Genomic DNA, 26,141 nt, shown 5'->3' on the forward strand with positions numbered 1-26,141 from the left:
CGTACGTACATTTTTAAAAACTTTAAAAGTCTCTACAGGTTACCACTTTAGACTTACAGAGGAGGTCTACTGCAAATATTACTGCACTCGATCTGGCGATCGCGGCGATACCTCACATGCATGCTGAAATTGCGGTTTACATATGACACTAGACCAACGCTTGCGTGTGCCATTGCGTGCAAGCACGGGGGGAAAGGGGGGGGGCTCAATTTTTTTTTTTTTTTTTTGCTTTTTTATGTTATTTTGACACCTTTCCTTTAATTTTTTTTTTTTAAATCATTTTTATTGTTATCACAGTGAATTTAGATATCCCCTATGATAGCAATCGGTAGTGACAGGTACTCTTTTTTAAAAAAATTGGGGTCTTTTATACTCTAGATCTCTCCTCTGGCCTTAATGTATCTGACCACGCCAAAATTGGTGTGATAAAATACTTTCCCAATTTCCCAATGGCCCTGTTTATTTCTGGCGAAAAAGAAGTCATGAAATGCTCGTAGCCTCCGGCATCTTAGGCCATAGAGATGATTGGAGCCATTCTAATCTTCAATTAGCTCTATGGTTAGATAACTGAACCACCGGCTGCACTCTCGGGTTAACCGGTGGGACAGGAGAGCCCGAGAAAAACCACGGAAGGCTGCGGAAGGCGGCGGTGGGGGGGGGGAGACCCCTCCCACTGCATGTAAAAGCAGTCTAGCGGCCAATTACCTGCTAGGATTGCTTTTACATGTTAGCCGACCGCTGGCTGTAAAAAACGATACCAAGATGATGCCTAAATCTGCAGGCATCATCCTGGTACAACCACTCAAAGTCCAGCAACGTACCAGTACATTGCTGGTCCTTGTTTGGCATATAGGTTTTTTTTTTTTCATGCAGCCTGTGGGCTGAACGGAAAAAAAGAGAACCTATCAGAAATCAGCACAGGAATAATGCGTAGTATTACTCATCATTAACCGCCCAAACAACCACCCACTGAATTTAATGATGGGTATACACGACACTATCCACGTATACCAAAATAGGATTTTAACTGCAGTGCTGAAATCAGAAAATCACCACAGCTGCTATCAGCAAAGGTATCCATATATGCTGAGCGCAAACACTGTTTGTGTCAGAATATATAAAATCAATGCGTGGTAGCCGACGAGGGACCTGCAAGAGAAACAGGTCACAAAAGAATGAAAAAACAAACAAAGTACATTAAAAAAAGTACATTAGGAAGAGTAGGACATATAAAATGACTGACACAACAAAAGTTTTTGGATTCTCATCATTAACCGCCCAAACAACCACCCACTGAATTTAATGATGGGTATACACGGCGCTATCCACGTATACCAAAATAAGATTTTAACTGCAGTGCTGAAATCAGAAAATCACCACAGCTGCTATCAGCAAAGGTATCCATATATGCTGAGCGCAAACGCTGTTTGTGTCAGAATATATAAAATCAATGCGTGGTAGCCGACAATTACCTGCAAGAGAAACAGGTCACAAAAGAATGAAAAAACAAACAAAGTACATTAAAAAAAAGTACATTAGGAAGAGTAGGACATATAAAATGACTGACACAACAAAAGTTTTTGGATTCTCATCATTAACCGCCCAAACAACCACCCACTGAATTTAATGATGGGTATACACGGCGCTATCCACGTATACCAAAATAAGATTTTAACTGCAGTGCTGAAATCAGAAAATCACCACAGCTGCTATCAGCAAAGGTATCCATATATGCTGAGCGCAAACGCTGTTTGTGTCAGAATATATAAAATCAATGCGTGGTAGCCGACAATTACCTGCAAGAGAAACAGGTCACAAAAGAATGAAAAAACAAACAAAGGACATTGAAAAAAGTATAGTAGGAAGGAGTAGAAGGACATATAAAATTACTGACACCACAACAGTTTTTGGATCCTTTTATTTTACTTTCTAACTGTTCCTTTATTTCTTGATTTGGGAGGGAGTGCGATCTTCTGCGATCTTCTCTTCCAGCTTGGGTCTCTTAAAATGTCGATGGACATCCAACATCCTTCGAGACCCTGTGTTTATGTGCCCTACACTGTGTCGTGCTGTACCCTACACTAATACTCCACTAGTGTATGGTAGCGCTCAAAACATTCCCCGATGCAGAGACCAGGATGGTCAGGACATTTGGGACAATAATAACGGGTGTCACGCCTAAATCCGCGCCTGCTACAGACACGACATCGTCTTTGGGGTCGTATTTGGGTAGGGGTACTCGGGAGGGCATAAGGAAAATGCCTCTCATGCAGCCGGCTCACTGCATCTGGAAGGGGAAGTTGGGCAGGCATGCCTCCTGGGTACAGGTAGGCAAGGATGACCGCTTCCTGGAATTCCCGGAAGGGTCCAGTTCGTCCTGACGCCCTGTATAGGACAAAGGCGTTCAGCATAGCCAATTGGAAAAGGTAAACAGACACTTTTTTGTACCAGCGTCTGGCTTTACGGGCAACTAAATACGGCGCCAAAAGCTGGTCGTTAAGGTCCACCCCTCCCATGTTAAGGTTATATTCGTGGACACAGAGGGGTTTCTCCATAACGCCAGTTGCCGTAGGGATTTGGACTGTCGTGTCTGCGTGAAGGGAGGACAGAACATAAACATCCCGTGTATCCTTCCACTTCACCGCAAGTAATTTGTCCGTTTTCAAGCAGGCTCTCGCCCCCCGACTAAGACGGGAATTTACAAGCCGTTGGGGGAAGCCCCGGCGATTAGGTCGCACGGTGCCACATGCGCCAATTTGTAAATCAAGCAGGTGACTAAATAGTGGCACGCTTGTGTAAAAATTGTCCACGTACAAATGGTACCCCTTTCCGGATAAGGGTGACACCAAGTCCCAAACAATCTTACCGCTGCTCCCTATGTAGTCTGGGCAGTTCGGGGGCTCCACAGTGCTATCTTTTCCCTCATAGACACGGAAATTAACTGTATAGCCTGTGGCCCTGTCACAGAGCTTATACAACTTGACCCCGTATCTGGCACGCTTGCTGGGGAGGTACTGTTTGATAGCAAGACGGCCAGTAAATTTAATCAGGGACTCGTCAATGCAGACAACTTGTTCGGGGGTAAACAAGGCTGCAAACCGCTGATTGAAGTGGTCTATGAGGGGCCGAATTTTGTGGAGCCGATCGTATGCAGGGTCTCCCCGAGGACGACAGATTTCATTGTCGCTGAAATGCATAAATCGCAGAATTTGCTCGTATCTCCCCCTGGACATGGAGGCAGAGTACATGCGCATATGGTGAGCTGGGCTAGTGGACCAATATAGCCGCAATTCACTTTGTTTAGTTATGCCCATGTGGAGGGAAAGGCCCAGAAAGATCTTAAATTCGGAAACCGTTATAGGATTCCAGCCGAATCGTCTGGCAAGGTGCGAATTTGGGTTGGCGGCGATAAATTGTTGAGCATATAAATTTGATTGATCCACAATAGATCTGAAAAGATCTTCCGTGAAGAACAGCTCAAAAAAGTTCAGGGGCGTAAAACCAGCTGTCTCCACGTGGATTCCAGGTTGGGCGGTGAATGGGGGAAGTACTGGCGCTGTAGAATCAGTGGGTTGCCAATTGGGATATGCCAGCGCATCAGGGAGGGCACTATGGGCTCTACGGGCCTGTCTTCGAATACGCGGTGGCTGCGGGCCACTACTTGTGCTAGCCACCGCACCAGCTTCAACTGCACTTAGGGGACTCGCCACGTCACCAGGTCTTACTGCAGTGCTGGTTGTACTAGGTCCAGGTTGTACTAGGCCGCTGGCGCTTGCCAGGTCGCCAGAAGGATGAGCGGCACTAGTACCCACACTCTGCTCCATACGAGCACCCTGCGATTCCTGCATTTCAACAACACCAGAATGGGGTCGGGTACGCCTGGGTCTAACAGGGACCCATCTGTCGTCGGAGCTGTCTGTCAGGGAGCCGCTGCTGTCATCTGGTTCGTATACTGACCCTGATTCTGCCGGTGAGGCTTCCCCATCGCTCTCACCTGACATGGACATTATACTGTAAATAGCTTCATCACTGTACGAACGTTTAGACATTTTGGTAACTAAATTTACCCGTACAGTGATGCGACTCACAGGTAATAAAAGCACCTGGTTGTCGAAGACTATTTCAAGCGCTACCAAAAAAACTGCTAATGCTAGCAGGGATCAGGCCTGACTCTGCTAACACAGCGGTTTTGTGTCTTGTGTTTTTTGTAAGTGACAGTAATCTATTGATTACTACACTTACCTGGGTGAAAGGGTTAAACGCAGGTGCTGGCCGGAATCAGTGCTGATCGTGCAAACACCGCGTTTTGGGAACCCTAAACTATGGGGGCGCTAGTATAGCTCTGATCAGATCAGATATTGATCTGTTCAAACACTATACTAGAAATGGAAGTGTAGGTGCGTGCGTGCGTGTGTGGTGATCAAGGGGTTACTTCTAAACTATGCGCCGGGGATCTGGGGGGGGGGTGGCGGGGACCCTAAACCTCCTTTGGGAAAGAAACTAGCTAGCTAGAGCAACCTCAAGTCACAATGACACCAATACAAAAATACAGTAAAAACAGTATATTATGTGTGTATTAGTGCTAATGTGACAGAGGGTGTAGGGGTTAACGGGATGTGATCAGGGGGGGATCAGGGGTTTAAATCTTTATTGGAAGGGACTGGCGGGTATCCTAAGGATAAAAGGAACGGTGGCAAGCGCTAAACCTGGTCACAAGTCACACTTATACGGGTATATAGAAAATGCTATATACTGTATACAGTGTGCGTTGTGGCAGGGGGTGTAGGGGTGATCAGGGGGGGATCAGGGGATTAAATCTTTATTGGGCGGGTGGCGGGGACCCTAAACCTCCTTGGGACACAAACTTAGTCGCCTGCGCTAATTCTGATCACAATCACACTAATACAAAAATACAAAAACACAGTATATTACGTTTGTATTAGTGCTGATGTGACAGAGGGTGTAGGGGTTAACTAGCGGTGATCAGGGGGGGGTCAGGGGAGATCAGGGGCTCAAATCTTTATTAGGGGGGGGTGGCGGGTAATTCAAGTGGAAAAAAGGGGGTCGCAAGCGCTAGACCTGACCACAAATCACACTTATACGGGTATATAGCAAAATGCTATATACTGTATACGGTGTGTGTTATGGCAGGGGGTGTAGGGGTGATCAGGGGGGGGTCAGGGGCTTAAATCTTTATTGGGCGGGTGGCGGGGACCCTAAACCTTCTTGGGACAGAAACTTAGTCGCCTGGGCTAATTCTGATCACAATCACACTAATACAAAAATACAATAACACCGTATATTGCGTTTGTATTAGTGCTGATGTGACAGAGGGTGTAGGGGTTAACGGCGGTGATCAGGGGGGGGTCAGGGGAGATCAGTGGGTTAAATCTTTATTAGGGGGGGGTGGGGGGTAATTTGAGTGGAAAAGGGGGGGTCGCAAGGGCTACACCTGTTCACAAATCACACTTATACAGGTATATAGGTATATGCTATATGCTGTATATAGTGTGTGTTGTGTCAGGTGCTGTAGGGGTTAATTGGGGGGGCGATCGGGGGTGAAATGTGCCTATCTAAGTGTGTATGTACGTGCTTGGTGCTGTACTTACAATTAGATGTGCTCTCCTCTCACGCGTGATCCAAAAAGACCGTTGGGAGGGGAGGGCACATCTCCTCTAAGCCTGTGTTTTTACATTTCACAGGCTTAGAGGGAGATCTGATTGGGCAGGACCGATCAACAGGTCCAGACCAAAAATGATTGGCCTGGACCTGATGACTGATCGGTTCTGAACCCAATCGAGTCATCGGCGGGACCGCGGGTGCGCGCGCGCCAGAGCGGCGAAGGCTAGTGACGTACCGCTACGTCACTCTGCCTGGCCGGGGCTGACCGCCGCAGTATATAGTCGTGCGGCGGTCGGCAACCGGTTAACTACTGTTTTACCTATTCCACCCTATTGCATACTAACATACTCAATAAAGACACTTCTATTCTGGATCATTACTGCTGGTTTGGGTCAAGGTTTCTCACCAAAAGAACATTGATCAAGCAACACCAATGCTTATAGGGAATTACATATACTTTTTTTTTGTTATTATATATTGGTATGATGCTTAATGTGTTCAAACCATGATTACTAATCTGATGCTGATAAAACTTTCATCGGTTTTCATCTATGACCCATATGTATTCTTTTTGCATCAGCCTTTAACATTGAGTAAGTTCATGCAGTGGTGTCACTATGGGGGTGCAGGAGGAAGACACCCTCCAGAGGGGTGACACCAGCCCCACCATTTACAAGCCATGGCGCTGTGGCCGCTGTCATTCTCTAATGTGGGAGCTCTCTGCTAGAGGCAAGACAGCTCAGGATAGAAGGGGGGCTGTCTGAGTTAACAGCTGGTGATTGGTTGTTTGGATGCAAGGCAGTCCTAGCACTCAATCACCAGCTTGCAGCTCCCGCTCTCTATCCAGACCCCCTGTGTCTCCAGCCCTCCGGACTGTCTATGTAGGGTAAGACAGGAGCAGGAGCAATGAAGGGGTGATGTGGGGGAAGCTGATGACAGTAATGAGGCCCTGGGGGGACCCTGGGGACAGTAATGGGGCATTGGGGGGGGGGGGCTGAGGACAGTAATATGATGCTGTGGGGGTAGGGGAGGAGCTGAGGACAGTAATGGGGTGTTGGGGGGAGTTAAGGACAGCAATGGGGCTCGGGGGGGGCGGGGTACCTGAGGACAGTAATGGAGGGGCTGTGAGGTGGAGTGCTGATGAAAGTAATGAGGTGCTGGGGAGAACCTGAGGACAGTAATGGGGCACAGTGGGGGGCTGAGGACATTACTGAGGACAGTAATGGAGTCACTGAGGACATTTATGGGGTCACTGAGGACATTAATGGGGTCAGGGAGGACATTATTGGGGGGACTGAGGACAATAATAGGAACCTGAGGACAGTAATCGGGGCCTGAGGACAGGAATTTGGGGCCTGAGGACTGGAATAGGGTCACTGAGGATATTATTTGGGGGAGACTAAGGACAGTAATTGGGTAGCTGAGGACATTATCAGGGATCTGAGGACAGTAATAGGGACCTGAGGACAGTAATAGGGTCACTGAGAATATTAATGGGGGGGCTGAGGACATTATTGAGGGTCGCTAAGGACATTAGTGGGGGGGACAGAGGACATTATTGGGGAGACTAAGGACAGTGATAGGGGCCTGAGGTTAGGAATTGGGGGGCTGAGGACAGTAATTGGGGCCTGAGGACAGTAATTGGGTCACTGAGGGCAATAATATAGGGAGAGCCTCGCCGATGCGCTAGCCTGCTCATTGCTCTTCTAGGGGGGGGGGGGGGGTGACACTATCTTTTACTGCATCAGGGGACACCAACCCTAGTGATGCCACTGAGTTCATGTGGACTTTCAGTCAGGACCAGTTTAGTACTTTATGCCCCTGAGGTCAACTGTCTGTTGTCCCTCTTGCCTTCCCCAGTCAACTGGCAAGCCTTAATCGCACACTTTCAAGATGAGATGTCATGGACATAAAAGGCAAAGCAGCGTTTGGCATTTAAATATTAAAAAAAGATTGTTTTACATAATAATGTAGAAAAAAATTCTGGTTGGCCGCACATTGGAGCTATGACTGAGCGGTGATTTAGCATGAAACGCGTTAACTGTATATGTATATGTATATTTTTTTTGTGGAATGCTTTTATGAAGATATGCTACAATAAAGGTGATTTTATTGGATGTGCAGCCAGCCAGATTTTGTTCCTATGCTAGACTATAAAGACTGTGAAGGAGAGAGCCAACACATGGTACTAAAATGGTGGTCACTAGTTGTATAAAGTATTATTTTACTGAAAGTGTATTTGATGCTTAGAATAAACTGCAGAGGTAGTGACACAGTCAACAGTAAATGGCTTCAAACATGCTTGGGACAAACATAGATCTATACTCAGACAAAAAAGTTAACCAAAAAAAGACTAAAAAACAAAAAAAAACAAAAGGACTACTCATTTTTTTTTCTGCTCTGCCCTTTCTCACTGTTCTAGGTTTCTATAGTGGAGGTGAAACCGGGGACCAACCTGGAGCAGTGCTTATTTTTCCTTTGCATCATTTTGCATCAATCAATGTAGAAGAAATTAGTAGAAGAGTATGGTAAAAATGTTCCTACATCTGTGCTGTAAATGTTTGCCACATAACATCATGCAAATACTGTAAAATTGCCTCCAAGCCAAAAATGTCTTTTCCATCACCCCAAGTACATTACATTTGCATTGTCTGGCGCATAGGTAGCTAGTCTGCTTTTGTTGATTTCATTCAGATAAAAAGAAAAAAGAATTCTGTACAATTTGACACTGTAAATGAAAGCACTTTAATGTCCTAGAACCACTAAAAGGTATGACACAATCAGAGTTCATGCTACTTCCATTTAATTCTGAAATTTTGCCAGCATCTTTGTGAATCATCTGTCCAATAAATGGAAGTATAAATGTTAAATGTTTCCTAAAGTAATTGTTCCAGACAGATTTAGTAGTTGGCATTATATTTAAAAATTATTTATATGTTCACAATAAAAGAACCTTTATTATAATTACTTTTACTCTACACTATTTTCCATAGGTACTGAAAGGTAGAAGAAGGGAGAGCAAAATGCTAACTTTAATAGCTCACACAGGAAATGTTATTTTCCAAGGCTCTCGAGAGTATGATTTATAATCATTCAATACTTATGTTTGTAAGAACCATGTTGATAACATGACATTTTATAGTTTCTTTCGTAGCAACTCTTTACAGGCACTTAGTGCTGATGTAGAACTAAGTTTGTTTATATTTGGTACATATACTGAAACGCGGTTCAAAATGTACAGTACACTGCTGTTTTTTTGTCCACTGGGTACTGTAAAAGTGATATAAGATGTTAATTTATCACCAGTAAAGGAGTAAAAAAATCTCAAAATCGATAACTGTTGGGTATGTTTTTTGGGCAGAACCGAGAATTATTGAATTATACATTTCCCCAAAACGTTTTCTCCTTTGATGATGTGTTATACTTTGAACCTGATGCACAAAATGTACATACTGCATCACACACATAAGATGGACTCATATGAGAATATCATGAGAAAAGATCTTGACTGCTGAGACACATAGGCTAAGAAACAAAGTTAACATAGTAACACAACCCCTCCTTGCCCCTCCCCATTTAAAAAAAACACACTTAACATGAATAAGTTGGAAAGGGCAAGGCCACAGCTTTATGCAGTTTCCAATACCAAAACCAGTACACGTCTAGACCAGTGCCAGTCACAGTTGTACTGTGAGCCCTCTTAGTCATTAACCACTTAAGCCCCGGAAGATTTTACCCCCATTCCGACCAGGGTTTTTTTTGCGATTTTTTACTGCGTGATTTTAACGGACAATTGCGCAGTCGTGCGACACTGTACCTAAACGAATTTCACGTCCTTTTTTTTCCCACAGACAGAGCTTTCTTTTGGTGGTATTTGTTCACCTGTGCGATTTTTTGATCATGCGCTATAAACAAAAAAAGTGCGTAAATTTAGCAAAAATAACAATATTTTTCACATTTTTTTATATGAAATTCCCCCCCCCCCCCCCCCCAAAAAATGTAAAAATCAAAATTTTTTAGCATTTTCAGCCAATTTGTTTTATGCTACATATGTTTGGTAAAAAAAATCGCAAAAAGCGTATTTTGATTGGTTTGCGCAAAAGTTATCGTGTTTACTAACAAAGGGAAAGATTTTTGTCATTTTTGGTGTTTTTTTTTTAACGAGTAATGGTGGCGATCTGCGATTTTTTATGGGGGACTGCAACATTGCGGCGGACAGATCGGACCCTTGACTGCCATTTTTGACACTTTTGGGGTTACCAGTGACATTACTGCAGTAATCAGTGCTAAAAATATGCACTGTTACTGTAAAAATGACACTGGCAGGGAAGGGGTTAACTGTATTGGAGAGGGAGGGGTTAAGTGTGTCCTTGGGGCGTGTTTCTAACTGTAGTGGGACAGGTCTCCTATTGTAAAAACAGAGATCAACGGTTCTACATAGTAGAACCGTCTGATCTCCATTTTTACACAGGGGAGAATGACAGGCGGCTTGTTTACTCGCCCGCTATTGGCTCACAAACCGGTCACAGGCTAGTGACGTATATATACGTCACTTTGCCTGGCCCGGGGCTGACCGCCGCAGTATATCTACTTGCAGCGGTCGGCAAGCGGTTAACAACTCAAATTCCAAAAAGGGGAGGGGGCAGGGTCTGTCCTTACCATCAGTGCATGACAGACAGCCTACCCCAAATTTACAAACAAGGGCATAACCCATTACCGGAACTTTAACTGCTGGCAAGGTCAAAAACCGCCACCAAAGCTGTGACAGACCGACCGAAAAACAGGGCGGGGGTGGGCAGCTCTTCACCATGTTTCTTCTTAAAAGACCCAGAATTCCCTGGGTAAGGTCCTCTTAGCAGAGCTCAGGCCCGGCCGCAAACTCAAACTCCATCCAATCCTTTTTCCCTATGTAGCCTCCTGCTTAATCCTAGCTCCTGGCCATGCCCCCATAAGTCAAGGCACTCCTTCCCTAAAGGGATCAAGAGGCCTTCATTCTTTTTTTTTTTTTTTTTTTTTTTCTCAATAGAAAACTTTTATTTATGAGAAAGAACAAACAAGGAACAGTATGCATTACATTCTTTTGTCATGTTTGCTAACATCCAACCATCCAATGTTTCTGGTTTCCTTAAAATTGAACACTGTCCCTGTGCAGGCAGAGAACAACGAACTATTTAGAAGTATTACTGGTAGGCTTACTGCAGCCGATCTTTTCCCCATTATTGACTTACCACGCCTTGCTCTGCACTACATCTCTCTGTGGGGGCAGCCATCTTGGTAGAGGAACAGTGCTTTTCTTGCTTATACCAGAGCTGCCTCCCTGATAATTTCTGAGGTAATGGCCAAGAATCAGCAGAAGAGTTGGAGAAAGCACAGATCAACAGATTAAATGAAGCAGACGCAGACACATACTTATACTGTAGGTCCTAAGTCATGGCTTTCTCTCCAGTAAGCCTCAGGAGAACAGTGAGTAGCCCAGATTCACCAAGGTACATTCTAATCTCATGAGACTAGCAGTCAAAAACCATAGCTATGAGGCTGTATATGCAGAAGTGCCTAGGTAAAATTTACATGCCAGGAAGATCAGTGTTTATTTTTCAGGTGAAATTTAAGACAAAGATAAATCTTTACACTAAGAAGATCAGTGGAATGCTGTTTCTCCTCCCACAGCTCTCTGAGCTCCTTTTGCATCTGAAAACAGCGAGTATGTGATCACGTATAAAAAGGGGAAAAAAGTATTTACTGTAAAATGTTTTTTATATGTATGCACAAATGTTTTGACTTTAATTTCTATTTTAAACTGAATGGGTTGTTTTACAAGGTGAGGGTTTACATACTCATACTTTAACTGGGGTGACTGCTTTCATTTTCTTTGTTAGGACATTTTTCTGTTTTCATCTGGTGATTTAGCCAGTAATACACTTCATGTCTTAGGGTGTCTCCATCCTACTGGAGGAGCAAAAAAGCCAACTTTGGACAGCAGCATTGTCAGTCTGGGGAGAGGATAGTTTTAGTTGCACTTGCATATTTAACCACTTGCCTACAGGGCACTTAAACCCCAAGGCCAATTCTCTGCTTTCAGTGCTGTTGCATTTGAATGACAATTTTGCTGTCATGCAACACTGTACCCAAAATAGAGCTTTATTTTGGTGGTATTTATTCACTATTGGGGGGTTTATTTTTTGCTTAAAAAAAAAAATGTAGAAAAACAAAACAGTTTGCCCACCAGTGACATCTACCAATGCCTATCAGTGCCTTCACTGCTGGGTGGCACTGAAGTGCATTGATAGGTGGCACTGAAAGGTACAAATAGGTGGTACTGATAGGTGGCACTGATGATGAGGCACTGATTGGCAGCACTGATAGGCACTGATAGGCATTGGTAGATGTCACTGGTGGGCATTGATAGGTATCACTGGTGAACACTGGTAGGTAGCACAAATGGGTGGCACTGATGGGTGGCACTAATAGGAACTAATAGGGGGCACTGATGATGAGGCACTGAATGTCAGCACTGATAGCCATCGATAGGTGGGACTGGTGGGCACTGGTAGGCACTGGTAGGCACTGGTAGGTGGCGCTGGTGGGCGCAGATGAGGCAGCAGTGGTTCTCTCTCTTTGGGACCAATGCCCCTCTGACAGAAGCTGGTGATCGGCTTTTTTTTGTTAGCGTGAGAAATAAAAAGCAGATTATCTGCTCTGTTTACATCACGTGATCAGCTGTCATTGGCTGACAGCTGATCACATTGTAAAGGGCCAGGATCAGTACTTGCTGATCACAGAGTAGGCAGCTCATGCATGGGGGGACAAACATGGATGTCCCGCTGGCAATTTAGGCCCACGCTGTAGCTGTCTTTTTGGCTATAGTATAGGCAGGAAGAGGTTATTTTGACTAACAAATTAATGTCAAACTTCATCTTTTTTAGGCAATTACAGCAGCAGTTTTTTTTTTATATATCAATTTTATTAATATAAAGGCAAATAAATTGATAAAATCTGACAACTGTTAGCAAAAACCACGGTCAGTGGTAAATAGTGTCTCAAAACCCTCTAGCTTCCACTCTTGTTGGACATCCTGGTCAGTTAACCTCTTCTGGATGGCCCCACATATATTTCCTGCAGCTGGGCCGCCTCTCTGTGCGAAATTACATACCTGTATGTAATTTTGCTCTTCCTGGTCTGCTGGGCCCCGCTGATCGTTCCCTAGCCAGACAGAATGGCGGTCTGCCTATGTAAACAAGGCAGATTGCCGTTCTGTGACAGGAGAACACAGAGTTCTTGTGTTTCTGCTAAGCAGGAACACGGATCTCTGTCTTCTTAGAGTACAAACACCCCACCCCACAGTTAGAAAGCACTCTCTAGGGACACATTTAACCCTTTGATTGCCCCTAATGTTGACCCATTCCCTGCCAGTGGCAATAGTATAGTTACAGTGCATATTATTTAGCACTGATCACTGTATTGGTGTCACTGGTCCCCAAAAAGTGTCAAAAGTGTCACTTAGTGTCTGATGTGTCCGCCCCAATGTCGCAGTCCTGTTAAAAGTCGCTGATCACCACCATTACTAGTAAAATAAATAAAAATTCCAAAAACATATAACCATAGTTTGTAGATGCTATAACTTTTGCTCAAACCAATCAATATACGCTTATTTACCAAAAATATGTAGTAGAATACATATTGGCCTAAATTGATGAAGAAATTCGATTTCTTTTTTTTTTAAAATGTATTGGATGTGTTTTATAGCAGAAATTAAAAAATATTGGTTTTATTTTTTAAATTGTCTGTCTTTTTTTGTTTATAGCACAAAAAAAACACAGAGTTGTTCAAATGCCACCAAAAGAAAGCTCTTGTTGTGGGAAAAAGGACATCGATTTTATTTGTGTACAGCATCAAATGCACACGCAATTGTCAGTTAAAGTACCACAGTGCTGTATTGCAAAAAAATGGCCTGGTCATGAAGGGGGGTAAACCTTCCGGGGCTGTCAAGTGGTCAAAGGAAGCTAAAAAATAGCAGAATTTGCAGCCTAGTCAACTGGTGAAAATAAAGGGTATAAAAAGGAAAATAACAAAGTCACCATATCTAAGAATTAGTAAGCTACAATATAGAAAAAGTATGTTTTTGGGGTAAATACCATTTTGACATTTCTACATTTCTGTATAATGGAAGATTAAATGCAAAAGAAACAAATACCCATATGACCTAGCATCTGAAGAAAAAAAAAAAAAAAAAAGCTTAATAGGAGAATTTATCTTGGTGCACAAGAAATCATTGTCAGTGTGCTTCTCAATCTCTCTGATGTTGGAAAAAAAAAAAATCAAATTTAGGCAAGAAAGCAAGCAGCAGACAGTAGGAGAGTGTAATTTATACAATAGGCTGACCTATCCCAGTTTCGCCACATGATGATTTAGATTAGGTTTGCCCTTTAATAAAACTTTGAATTTTATGCAATGGAAAAACTATTATATTGCATGAAAATAAAGTACTTAATTTGAAAGAATTGAAGCTTTATAGTATGACAACCCCAACCGTGCCATTCACATTGAAACAAATAAAAATGACTGTATGTAATAAATATTTACTTCCAGAAAGGGTTAATATTTTCACAGAGCAAAATACGCTAAAATGTAACTTCACTAAAAATTCAACTTTTTTGATGTAATTAACATATCCGTGAAGCTCGGCATGAAATTGTCCAGTAATTGTCCATTAATATTTTAAATAATAAAAATACACAATATAAAGACAAGCTTTTTTTGAAAGGTGAGTATCTTTAATATGCAATGTTCATTGATATGAAGGTTCCAGTTTCTAAATCAACATAACAAGTTTGATTCATGTTACATTACCTAATGTGACACTCTCTCTGTGTTGTTGTAAAACAGCAATTTTATAAATGGAACGTGCTAATGAATGCACTAATGAATTCACTTATGAACTGACTTACTGTATTAATCATGACACATTAGAACACCTTTCGAGTGTTTCTCCAATAATCATAATTAATGTCCCCTCTTATGAACATATATTATTAAAAGTGTGCATGCTAACATTGTGCCAATGAGAAGAAATCATTAGGCGAAAAGGGTAATTTAAAAAAAAAAAAAAAACATTTGTTTCTACAGTGGCATTTTTTAATCCATGTTGTATTGAGTACATTATATCTTATAATTTGTTTTTCTCTGATTGGGAATGAAAATCCCTATTTGTGATGTTCCTGGACATCATATGAAGTTGTATTTTGGTTTACATCTATAGGTTTAATGGGAATTGCAGCAATCCCATCCTTTTAAGGCATGTTACTATACAGGGATAATACATCTATTGTCACAAGAAGTGTATTTGGTGATAATTGCTGTATATTATTGAGCTTGTTCAGGAAATCAATTATACTGAAAAAAACTAGCTGTATTTTTCACTAATGCCTTTAGCACATTTTCTAGCCCTGAAAGTTGCTCAATGAGTGTATTCATACATGTTACGGTTCTGCCTGGATTTCCTGGCTTGTGGGTGAACAGAACACAGAAATTCCTAAATTTGGGATTTTTTTCAAATTGCGGGTGGGTGGGTGGGTTGGTAGTAATTTAACAAGACCTTTTAGCTGTTGAGTAAAATCCTATGTGGGATTCCAACAACTCACGAGGCTGGCCTTCATGCAGCCACCCAAATTCATACATGAATCAATCACCAGGAAACTTCATTTTGATTACTGGAAAACAAACAAGATAATAAAACTTAGCAAAAATAAAAACTACAAGCTGTACAGTCACATCTATCCATTAATAATTTTGTTGCCAGAGCCATTTTTGCATTATTTGCACAAATGCTTAAAGCGTAACTCCACTTTTGTTGAGAAAAAAACATTCCCCTCTGGGTGATCTATGTGCCTTTTGCAAGGATTTTAACCTTTGTTGCAGATTCCTACCTTTTGTTATTCTGAAGAAATCCCTGTGTGTTTGTCTGTGCCATGTGGGAAAATAAATCCTTGGGAGTGCTTTAATAATTATCAATCAGCTGTGCATTTGCAGAGCACTAATAAGGAAATCTGATGGCCCTGCATTCCTTTAGACGTGTTCCTATTGGAAGTATCTCACCGAAAATGAAAGTTTTGTTGCAGGGGATGCCCAAAATCTGACTTGTATCTCAATGCAGACTTCTGGGAAAATTGGTAAGCCAATCACACAAGCAGGAAATGATGTTTCTGGGGTGTGGTCAGTACACATTCTGTGTACAGAATGACTTCAGGTAGCCATATTGCATTGCAATTTCAGAATATTACATAGGCTGCAGATTGAAAAGGAAAGGTCATTTTTTTAAAAACATTAATTGACAATATGTCACAATTGTATACTCTATATTATTTTTTTCTTTATTTGCTATTTTTTTCCCAACGAAAGTGTAGTTACCCATTACAAAATAATTTTAGGTCTAAAGAGTAGTTAAAACATCCAAACAGTATATATTTACTGGAAGAAGACACCCTAGAGAATAAAATAGTGACAATTCCAATTTTCTTTATGCCACACAATATTAGTACAACTATTTATGAAATCCAAAATGTCAGCAAAAAATACACAAATTTTAGGGCACACAACTTTTGGTTACAGGAAAAAGATGAGATTGTGCCAAATAAATAAATACCCAACAAGGTATTAAATTTGTGGTTTAATACCTTGTTGGGTATTAAACCCAAGGTTTAAAATTGTGTGCGTCTGTGAAATATAACATACTTTGCTACCCTATATTTTCTATAGGTAATGCTTTGACCACTTACCGACCGCCCGCCGTCATTATACCTCCTTTAACGCTAAATACCGGGGTTATGGCAGCAGATAGCTGCCATAACCCCGGTATTTTTTTAAACGGTGGGCGGTTGGCTTTCAGATAAGGTCCCAGCGGCGGATTCACTGCGGGATCACCCTTACGGTGTGGTGGAAGAGGTGCCCCCCCTCCCTCCCACATCTCGGCTGTTTTCCCCGCTTACCAGACCCGCCGGGGAAAATGATCTGGTCCCCGCTCCTCACAGACAGGAAGTCTAAATGGCCCCCACTCGACTCTATAGTCTTGGAGGACTGGAGTGACGTCAAACGTCGTTGCCTAGCAACCGGGTTAAAGGGCTGATTTTTTTTCAGCAATTTTGTTTCTCACAATAAAGAGGTCCTGACATGCCTATTTCTATTACAAGGGATGTTTACTGTGTAAAATAAAAAATAAAATAAATAGGAAAAAAAATGTAAAGTGCCCTGTCCCTGTTAGCTCGCGCGCAGAAGCGAACGCATACACAAGTCCCGCCCACATATGTAAACGGTGTTCAAACCACACATGTGAGGTATAGCCGCGATCGTTAGAGAGAGAGAGCAATCATTTGAGCCCAATACCTCCTCTGTAACTCTAAGCTGGTAACCTGTAGACATTTTTTAAATGTCGCCTATGGGGATTTTTAAGTACCAATGTTTGTCACCATTCCGAGAGCGTGCGCAAGTTTGAAGCATGACATGTTGGGTATCTATTTACTCCGCGTAACATTATCTTTCACATTATGGAAAAAAATTGGGCTACCTTTACTGTTTTCTTATTTTTTAATTTAAAAAAGTGATTTTTTTCCCAAACAAAATGCTTTTGGAAGACCGCTGCGCAAATACGGTGCGATAGAAAATATTGCAACGATCTCCATTTTATTCTCTAGGGTCTCTGCTAAAATATATATATATATATATATATATATATATATATATATATATATATATATATAATGTTTGGGGGTTCTAAGTAGATTTCTAGCAAAAAAAAAAAGATTTTAACTTGTAAACACCAAGTGTCAAAAATAGGCCGGGTCTTAAAGTGGTTAAAAGCTCCTATAGGTCATCAGTTTAGAGTTAAGAATGAATAATGGGCCTAGAATTAATGCTCCCTTTCCAGCGTGCACAGCAATATTTAAGCTGTATATCACAATTGACCTTTTCATGTGTAGGCACCCACAAATTGTGTATTTACATTTATGTATGTGTATGTGTATATGTGGGGGGTGGGGTAAGTCAAAAATGTTTGGGAGGGTTTTAAGTGCTTGGGCTTAACTTTGTTTTATTTTTTTTACACTTTGTCAAAAATGTTTTTTTCATTGGACAAAAGTCCCTTATGTGATGAATATTTTTGTGACAGTTTCTATTTAATAAGGCATCTAGGTTTTCAAGCACTCTGATATCTCACCTGCCCTCCAATTAAGCTAATAGAGCACATATTGCAATCTATTAGCTTCTTCCTCAGTCTTACTGGCTGGGAAAAGTGACACAAGGACCTAGAAGTGACAGCAGCAAATGGAAGTTCACTGATCTTCCTCCCCTATCCCTGCAGCACCCACCATGCTTGTCCTTGGTCGGCTGCTGGGCACACAGAAAGCAGGAAACATGGCAAGAGTGCATAGAGGGGTCTGTGGAAGATTTTGGGCAACTGTATATTCGACAGCCGGCTTGTCAGATTTACAAACACTCCAGGCAGCTGCATCCATTGAGAGTGTAGATTACCCCCCCCCTCCTCCAACCCCCGTCACTACTGACGTAAGTGGTGGAAATGTGGTAAAAAAAAAATTCACAACTAAAAGGAATTTTGAGTAGGATATGATAGGATCATATACCTGCCCTTTCAGTAATTTGGAATATCAATCTAACAAGTATGTAGCACCCTCCTAGGTAGGTGCTAGGTAAGTAGGTAAAAGCCCAGTGTCTCCATCTGCTTATCAGGGGAGCCTGATTGTTAGTTAGGCCTGTTGCATGTGTCCGTGTGTGCTTCATCTGGCCTGAGGGAGAGTCCCCACTGTATCCAATAGGGGAGCCTGTTGGACGGTGGAGGAAACCCAGCCAGTGACACACAGGCTTTTGTAACTATCCCAGTGGGATGGCACAAACAGTGGTGCATCCTGGAATATGTTATAAAAGCCAAGGGCACATGTGACAGGGTGTCTTTGGGCAGGAAGCCAGGTCCCAGGAGAAGGGTGACAGCTGTCTCTTCTCCTGTTTGCTGAGGAAAGTGGTCACAGACAGTCAGCCTAGTGGACCAGGAGTGTTGTGCTAAGCCAGGAGGTCCAGGAGACTGACAAGCGGAGTTGAGGCAGAAGCAACTTTGGGAAAAACAGTGTCCGTGAGTACCAGGAAGCTTGCCAGGGGTCTGCCCAGGAAAGGGGACCGCTCCGGAAGAGTGTCAGTGGACAGGAGTTCAACACACACAGCAAGTTAGAAAGGGGGTGCCAAGTAAGACCCTGAAGAGTAACTCAAACAGGATCATACTTTTTATCTTCACTTCAGTGGCAGGGTGAAGTAACAGCCTCACTACACACATTGCAGCTAATGTCCTCAGAATTGTGCATATTTCATAGTCGCAATATCCCACTCATCCCTTCTTCCATCCCAGTTCCAAATAAAAACACTAAAAAACCAACATCCCCTGGACTGATTATTGTCTGAGCCAAGGACTTTGAATTTCATTTTGCCTGCTATCGGTTGATAATGGTAACCCAGGGGACCCGCAAGGTGTAATTCTCAGCAGCCCTCTAGGGGGCAGTGCTACAAGTACAAGTCACATTAGCAAAACAAGACAGAAATTACACAAAAGAATGAATCTTCATAGACACACTGTAAAAGTTGATCACTGCACAACTGCAGAAAATCATTTCTCAAAACTGGACCATTTTTTGGAATACATGAATGTTTTCATTTATTTTTCACCCAAAAGAAAATTTACTTTTTTGTATAAGTACAGTTGACCCCCAAAATTCACGAGGGTTATGTTCCTAGAGCATCTGTGAATCGTGAAAAAATGTGAATTTTGTATGTGGTCAAAAAATGCCTATAAATGGAATTTATGTTAATATTTATGTTACAAAATCAGTGAATTATATTGTTCCTAATAATTTAGCATTAAAACGCATGAAAAAATATATTTTGCCACGAAGAAAGCCATACAAAAAATTGTGGAGGATATTCGCAAACAATTATTAGTTTGATTCTAAGGACAAATCTGCTAACGACCGGGGCTGCGAACTCTAAACCACGACTTTGTGGGGGTCCACTGTACTGCTTGGACCCAGGATGAAGGGGATGTTCCTCCAAAAAGCTTGTTCTGAAAATGTAACCGTTTGTGCAAATAAAAAAAAAACTATCAAGGATAGTACTCAAATGAGTTGCTGCAGGTGCACTAATACAGCTAAAATTTTTATGTAAAATCATAACAAATATGGGGATAGTTTGGTGTACATTATGATAGTGATTCTACAACAAGCAACAATAATTTTGCATAGCTTTCCACTGATGGGATACATGCTACCATTAATCTCACCAAAGTGGTAAAACTCGCATTGTTCCCTATTCATCTAAACTGAATTTTTCATAATTCATACATATCTCACCTACAACATTGTATTTATTGGAGGGCAACGCTAAATTAATATACTTTAATTTAACGAGAATATGGGAATCGTGAAAATCTGTGTTGATAAACTACAGACAGTCCCCGAGTTACAAACATCTGACTTACAAATGACTCATACCTACAAACGGAGGGAGACAACAGGAAGTGAGCGGAAATCTACCCCTAGGAAGGGAAATTCTCTCCAGCAAGAGTTATCATGGGAAAAAGATGACTACACTGAAGCTTTATTACCAATTCCTGTTTCCACAACAACATTAACATTTTCAAAATCCAATTGTCATAGGGACAGAAAGTGAGGGGAAATCTTCTGAACAGGGGCACAGACAGCAAACAAACATTACATGGGTGTTAACCCTCCCCCATGGCATCTAAAAAAAAAAAAACGTAAAAATTTTTTTTTTTTGCCTGTTCCAATTTACATACAAATATAACTTAAGAATAAACCTACCGAACCTTTCTTGCTTGTAACCTGGGGACTGCATGTATTTGTATAGCCATCTATGATCAATCAATATAACAAAAATGAAAGTATGGGCAAAGCTGTTTTGGCTATATTTCTCTTTTGGGTCTTAGGAGTGCCCTTAGTTCTGCACTCCTGTTACCCAGATTTAGTGGACAGCAGGCTAAAGCCCAGAGATGTATAGTAACTAAGTAGAACTACTTCACTACTGTACTTAAGTACCAAAAGGCGGTATCTAGAGTATCTACTTTCCTAGAGTAGAATTTTTTTCTCCTACTTCTCCTTTTACTTCACTACATTTTTTCGATGATTTCAATACTTCTACTCTGATATTTTTTTTTTGTGCTGCATAGTTACTCGTTACAATTCTAAAAATTACCACTGCCAGAACAGTAGATGGCAGGTTTCATGAAGCTCAAAAAACATGTGTATAATGTCATGTGTACTTTTGACTTTTGACTTATTTTGACTTCTTTCTTTAATAACTTTAACTTTAATAACTTTAATAAACTTTTGACTTCTTTCTTTAATAACTACATAACACAGTACTTGTACTTTTACTTTCAGTACTTGAGTAGCAAATTTTTTTAAAAAACTACTTGCAGTACTTTAGTACTTCTACTCAAGTCACTTTTTAATAGAGCACTTCCACTTCTACTCAAGTCACTTTTTGATCGAGCACTTGTACTTTTACTCAAGTATGGGTTTCGAGTACTTTATACAACTCTGCTAAAGCCTATTGTCAGCTGACATCACAGAGCAGAGCAGGTCCAGATTCTGCAGGGATTCTACTGGGATCTTGACAGTTATGTTGGGCTCTGTCATGATGACTCACCAGCAGCTGGCAGCTGAGAACCTGAGCCAGCCGCTCTGTCACTTTTTTAGTCTGGCACTCCAGTAAACCCTGACAGGTAAGAGAAGAGAGACAATGACTGACAGTCACTGCTCTTTGCTCAGACTGGACTGAGAACTGATTGATCAACGGTCATCTGATCACTCAGTTCTTTAAATCCCTTTTTAATCCCATACTTCTCTTTTAAATGTGAAGGAGTATACGACTATACAAATTACAATCTGTGAAAAAGACATCTGGCTCTGCCTTACGTGTTTCATCATTGAAGCATACTACACTATTGGAGCTTGCTTTCTGTTTCTGCTCTTATCTCTCTGTGACTGTATTTCAATAGTAAGTCAAGAGCAAGTCCATTCCTGGGCATTAAGGATTATTCCCACAAGTGCTATTGACAACTCAGTTGTTAAGGGTCATGTTATTCTGGTTACCGGCTCGGGTGTTTCTATGACATAGTCCGACTTTCTTCATAAAGACACACATTTTCCTACATAAGTCACCTTTCTATGGCTGCACACCTGTTTGTGGACCTTTAAACGCTCTATTTGATTTGGCTTTGATTGCAAAAATCTAGATTGCATATAGAATATTCAGTGTATGTCTGTTTCTTTTGCACTTTTCTGCACCTATGATTGTTTGCACTTGATGATTGATCACACAATTGGTTGCATACTTTTCTACTAAATGTTGATTTGTAACAGCTTGTATCTTTTTCATAGATTCTAAAGTGTTTGGTCATTTGTACATTTGTACACTTCTTTTTAAAGCTTTAATTCGTTTTTCGAAATGTATAATTAAACATAAAATTGCACTAATACAATCCTAATTCCACATAAATACAGGGCCTTACTAGCACATACAAAAAAATGAGAAGAGAAAGGAAAAAAAAAACTGGGAAGGACAAAACAAATTCGACATTACTATCAGCAACTCACAACATCTGTTTTCTGAGATTGATATTATGATTAGTTTATAGCCTAAACACAATGAACATCAAACTGATGTCAACTACAACTCTAAGTATACAAATGTTTAAACGTGTCTCAATCCATGGCGCCCATTGAACATAGAATTTTTTGTTGTTATATTGATTGATTACAGATAGTCATACATACTGTATACATAGTGTACATCAACACTGATTTTAGTTACTTTCATATTCTCTTTAAATGAATGTATATTTTTTTAGCACTACACTCATTTATTTTTATTACATACAGTATCTCACAAAAGTGAGTACACCCCTCACATTTTTGTAAATATTTTATTATATCTTTTCATGTGACAACACTGAAGAAATGAAATTGTGCTACAATGTAAAGTTGTGAGTGTACAGCTTGTATAACAGTGTAAATTTGCTGTCCCCTCAAAATAACTCAACACACAACTAGTAATGTCTAAACCGCTGGCAACAAAAGTCATGACACCCCTAAGTAAAAACATCCAAATTGGGCCCAAAGTGTCAATATTTTGTGTGGCCACCATTATTTTCCAGAACTGCCTTAACCCTCCTGGGCATGGAGTTCATCAGAGCTTCACAGGTTGCCACTGGAGTCCTCTTCCACTCCTCCATGACAACATCACAGAGCTGATGGATGTTAGAGACCTTGCGCTCCTCCACCTTCTATTTAAGGATGTCCCACAGAGGTCTGGAGACAGGCTTGGCCAGTCCATCACCTTTACCCTCAAATTCTTTAGCAAGGCAGTGGTCGCCTTGGAGATCTGTTTGAGGTCCTTATCATGTTAGAATACTGCCCCGCGGCCCAGTTTCCTGAAGGGAGGAGATCATGCTCTGCTTCAGTATGTCACAGTACACTTTGGTATTCATGGTTCCCTCAATGAACTGTAGCTCCCCAGTGCCAGCAGCACTCATGCAGCCCCAGACCCTGACACTCCCACCACCATGCATGACTGTAGGCAAGACACACTTGTCTTTTTACTCCTCACCTGGTTGCCGCCACACACGCTTGACACCATAAAAACCAAATATGGTTATCTTGGTTTAATTAAACCACAGGACATGGTTCCAGTAATCCATGTCCTTAGTCTGCTTGTCTTCGGCAAACTGTTTGTGGGCTTTCTTGTGCATCATCTTTAAAAGAGGCTTCGTTCTGGGACGACAGCCATGTAGACCAATTTGATGCAGTGTGTGGCGTATGGTCTAAGCACTGACAGACTGACCCCCCACCCCTTCAATCTCTGCAGCAATGCTGGCAGCACTGATACGTTTATTTCCCAAAGAAAACCTCTGGATATGATGCTGAGCACATGCACTCAACTTCTTTGGTCGACCATGGCAAGGCCTTTTCTGAGTGGAACCTGTCGTGTTAAACCGCTGAATGGTCTTGGCCACCATGCTGCAGCTCAGTTTCAGGGTCTTGGCAATCTTCTTATAGCCTAGGCCATCTTTATGTAGAGCAACAATTCTTTTTTTCAGATCCTCAGAGAGCTTTTTGCCATGAGGTGTCATGTTGAACTTTCAGTGATCAGTAAGAGAGTGAGAGTGATAACACCAAATTTAACACACCTGCTCCCCATTCACACCTGAGACCTTGTCACACTAACGAGTGACACTGGGGAGGGAAAATGGCTAATTGTGCCCAATTTGGACATTTCTACTTAGGGGTGTATTCACTTTTGTTGTAAGCGGTTTAGACATTAATGGCTGTGTGTGGAGTTATTTTGAGGGATACAGCAAATTTACACTGTTATACAGTACAAGCTGTACATTCACTACTTTACATTGTAACAAGTGTCACTTCTTCAGTGTTGTCACATGAAAAGATAAAATAAGATATTTACGAAAATGTGAGGGGTGTACTCATCTTTGTGAGATACTGTATACGTTTGGTATCAGAACTTGTGTGCTGGAAGCTTTAGAGATTTTCAGACCAAAGCACAGACCCTTACTTTTTATATTTTCTTGATAGTGTGGGACACACACTTTCTATTGGTCCTGGTGACCTTTGTCTGCAATAAAGAAAGTAAAGGCAAATGCAAAATGTTTGAATTGTCACAATAATAGGAAGTACAGGGAAATCTTCCAATGTGAAAATAGGTTCTGGTGACAAATGTCTAAGAGGAAATATCCCCTTAGGCCTGCTTTACACTGTTTTGGCTCTGCAAGCTAGTTGGCAAGCATACAATAAACCAGTTGTTTCATGCAGAAAAAAGGTTCCTGCACCATTGTTAAAACTCAGTGGCTCGGAAATCACATGGTACAAAAGCCCACACCCACAGACATGCTGCAGTTTAAGATTGGTGGAGGTGTCATTAACCCTGTGACGTAACACATACACTATATTACCAAAAATATTTGGACACCTGCCTTTATACACTCATAAACTTTAATGACATCCCAGTCTTTCTCCGTAGGGTTCAATATTGAGTTGGCCCACCCTATAACAACTATAACAGCTTCAGCTCTTCTGGGGAGGCTTTCCACAAGGTTTAGGAGTGTGCCTATTGGAAAGTTTGACCATTCTTCCAGAAGCGCATTTGTGAGGTTTAGAAACTAATGTGGATGAGAAGGCCTGGCTCACAGTCACCGCTCTAATTCATCCCAATGGTATTCTATCGGGTTGAGGTCAGGACTCTTTGCAGGTCAGTCAAGTTCCTCCACCCAAAACTCGCTCATCTATGTTTTTATGGACCTTGCTTTATGCACTGGTGTACAGTCATGTCGGAACAGGAAGGGGCTATTCCCAAAACTGTTCCCACACAGTTGGAATTGCTATTAAAGTCTCTTTTTTTCCATGAAACATAACAAACATGTTATACTTACCTGATCTATGCAGTGGTTTTGCACAGAGCAGCCTGGATCCTCCTCTTCTCGGTCCCTCTTCAGCATTCATGGCCCCTCTCTCCTGTTGAGTGCTCCCACAACAAGCAGCTTGGTATGGGGGCACCCAAGCTGAGCTGCAGCTCCGTGTCAATTCAGACACAGCTGTTTTTGCACTTGGGAAAGACTACATTTCTAATATTTGAAATTGCTCCCAGGCAAGAAAATTGTAACTAGTCTAATGCGCATGTACTTTAATCTAGAAATAGAACATTTTTTCTATGCAAATTGAAAAATTTAAGTGTCTCTAAACACACATCATAAAAAAATCACTTCGTCACTATGGGATTCGTTTTCTGTATTCTGCAAAAAACCTGGTTGATCCTGCTGCTTTTTATCTCCACCTTCTGTTCATGTCCCCATTTCAGCTTGGAGTTTTGCAGCTGTGGAGGCAACTCTGCACATGCTCATTTTTCAGTGAGTTTCTATAGTGAGTATTTCTTTCCAAACACATCTGAGCAGCCCAAATTACTATAGAGTCACACATGTGGGCGTATACACAGTGGTAACAGACAGCCCACTCCCTCCTTCCTCCTCCATGCCCACTAACCAGCTAAAAACATTGGGGGCAGGATATTACATGTAGATTAACAGAGGCTTCACCACCCTCTTATTCTAAGACACAGGCTGGAGGGGTGTGACACAGCCTGTGACTGGCAGAAATCCACACACACCATGATATTGCCAAAAAATAATAAAGATTTGATTTCAAATCTATATTTGTATGATAATTTAAAACAGTTTATCAATATTAATTATTTATTTTTTACTCCGTATTCCAGTGTCCACCAGCAGTTCTCTCCCAGAAGTCAGCAGGTTCCAGCAATCAGCTTCTCCTGGCCACACCTGCTGGGAGAGTACTTACATTCCACTTCTGCTATTGCTCATTGCCTCAGTGTTTTTCAGGCCCAGTAGATTTCCTCATTAGTGCTCTGCAGGTGCCACAGCT

This window comes from Pelophylax lessonae (assembly GCF_965119305.1).
Source record: "Pelophylax lessonae genome assembly, chromosome: 1".
In the NCBI taxonomy this organism is placed as follows: domain Eukaryota; kingdom Metazoa; phylum Chordata; class Amphibia; order Anura; family Ranidae; genus Pelophylax; species Pelophylax lessonae.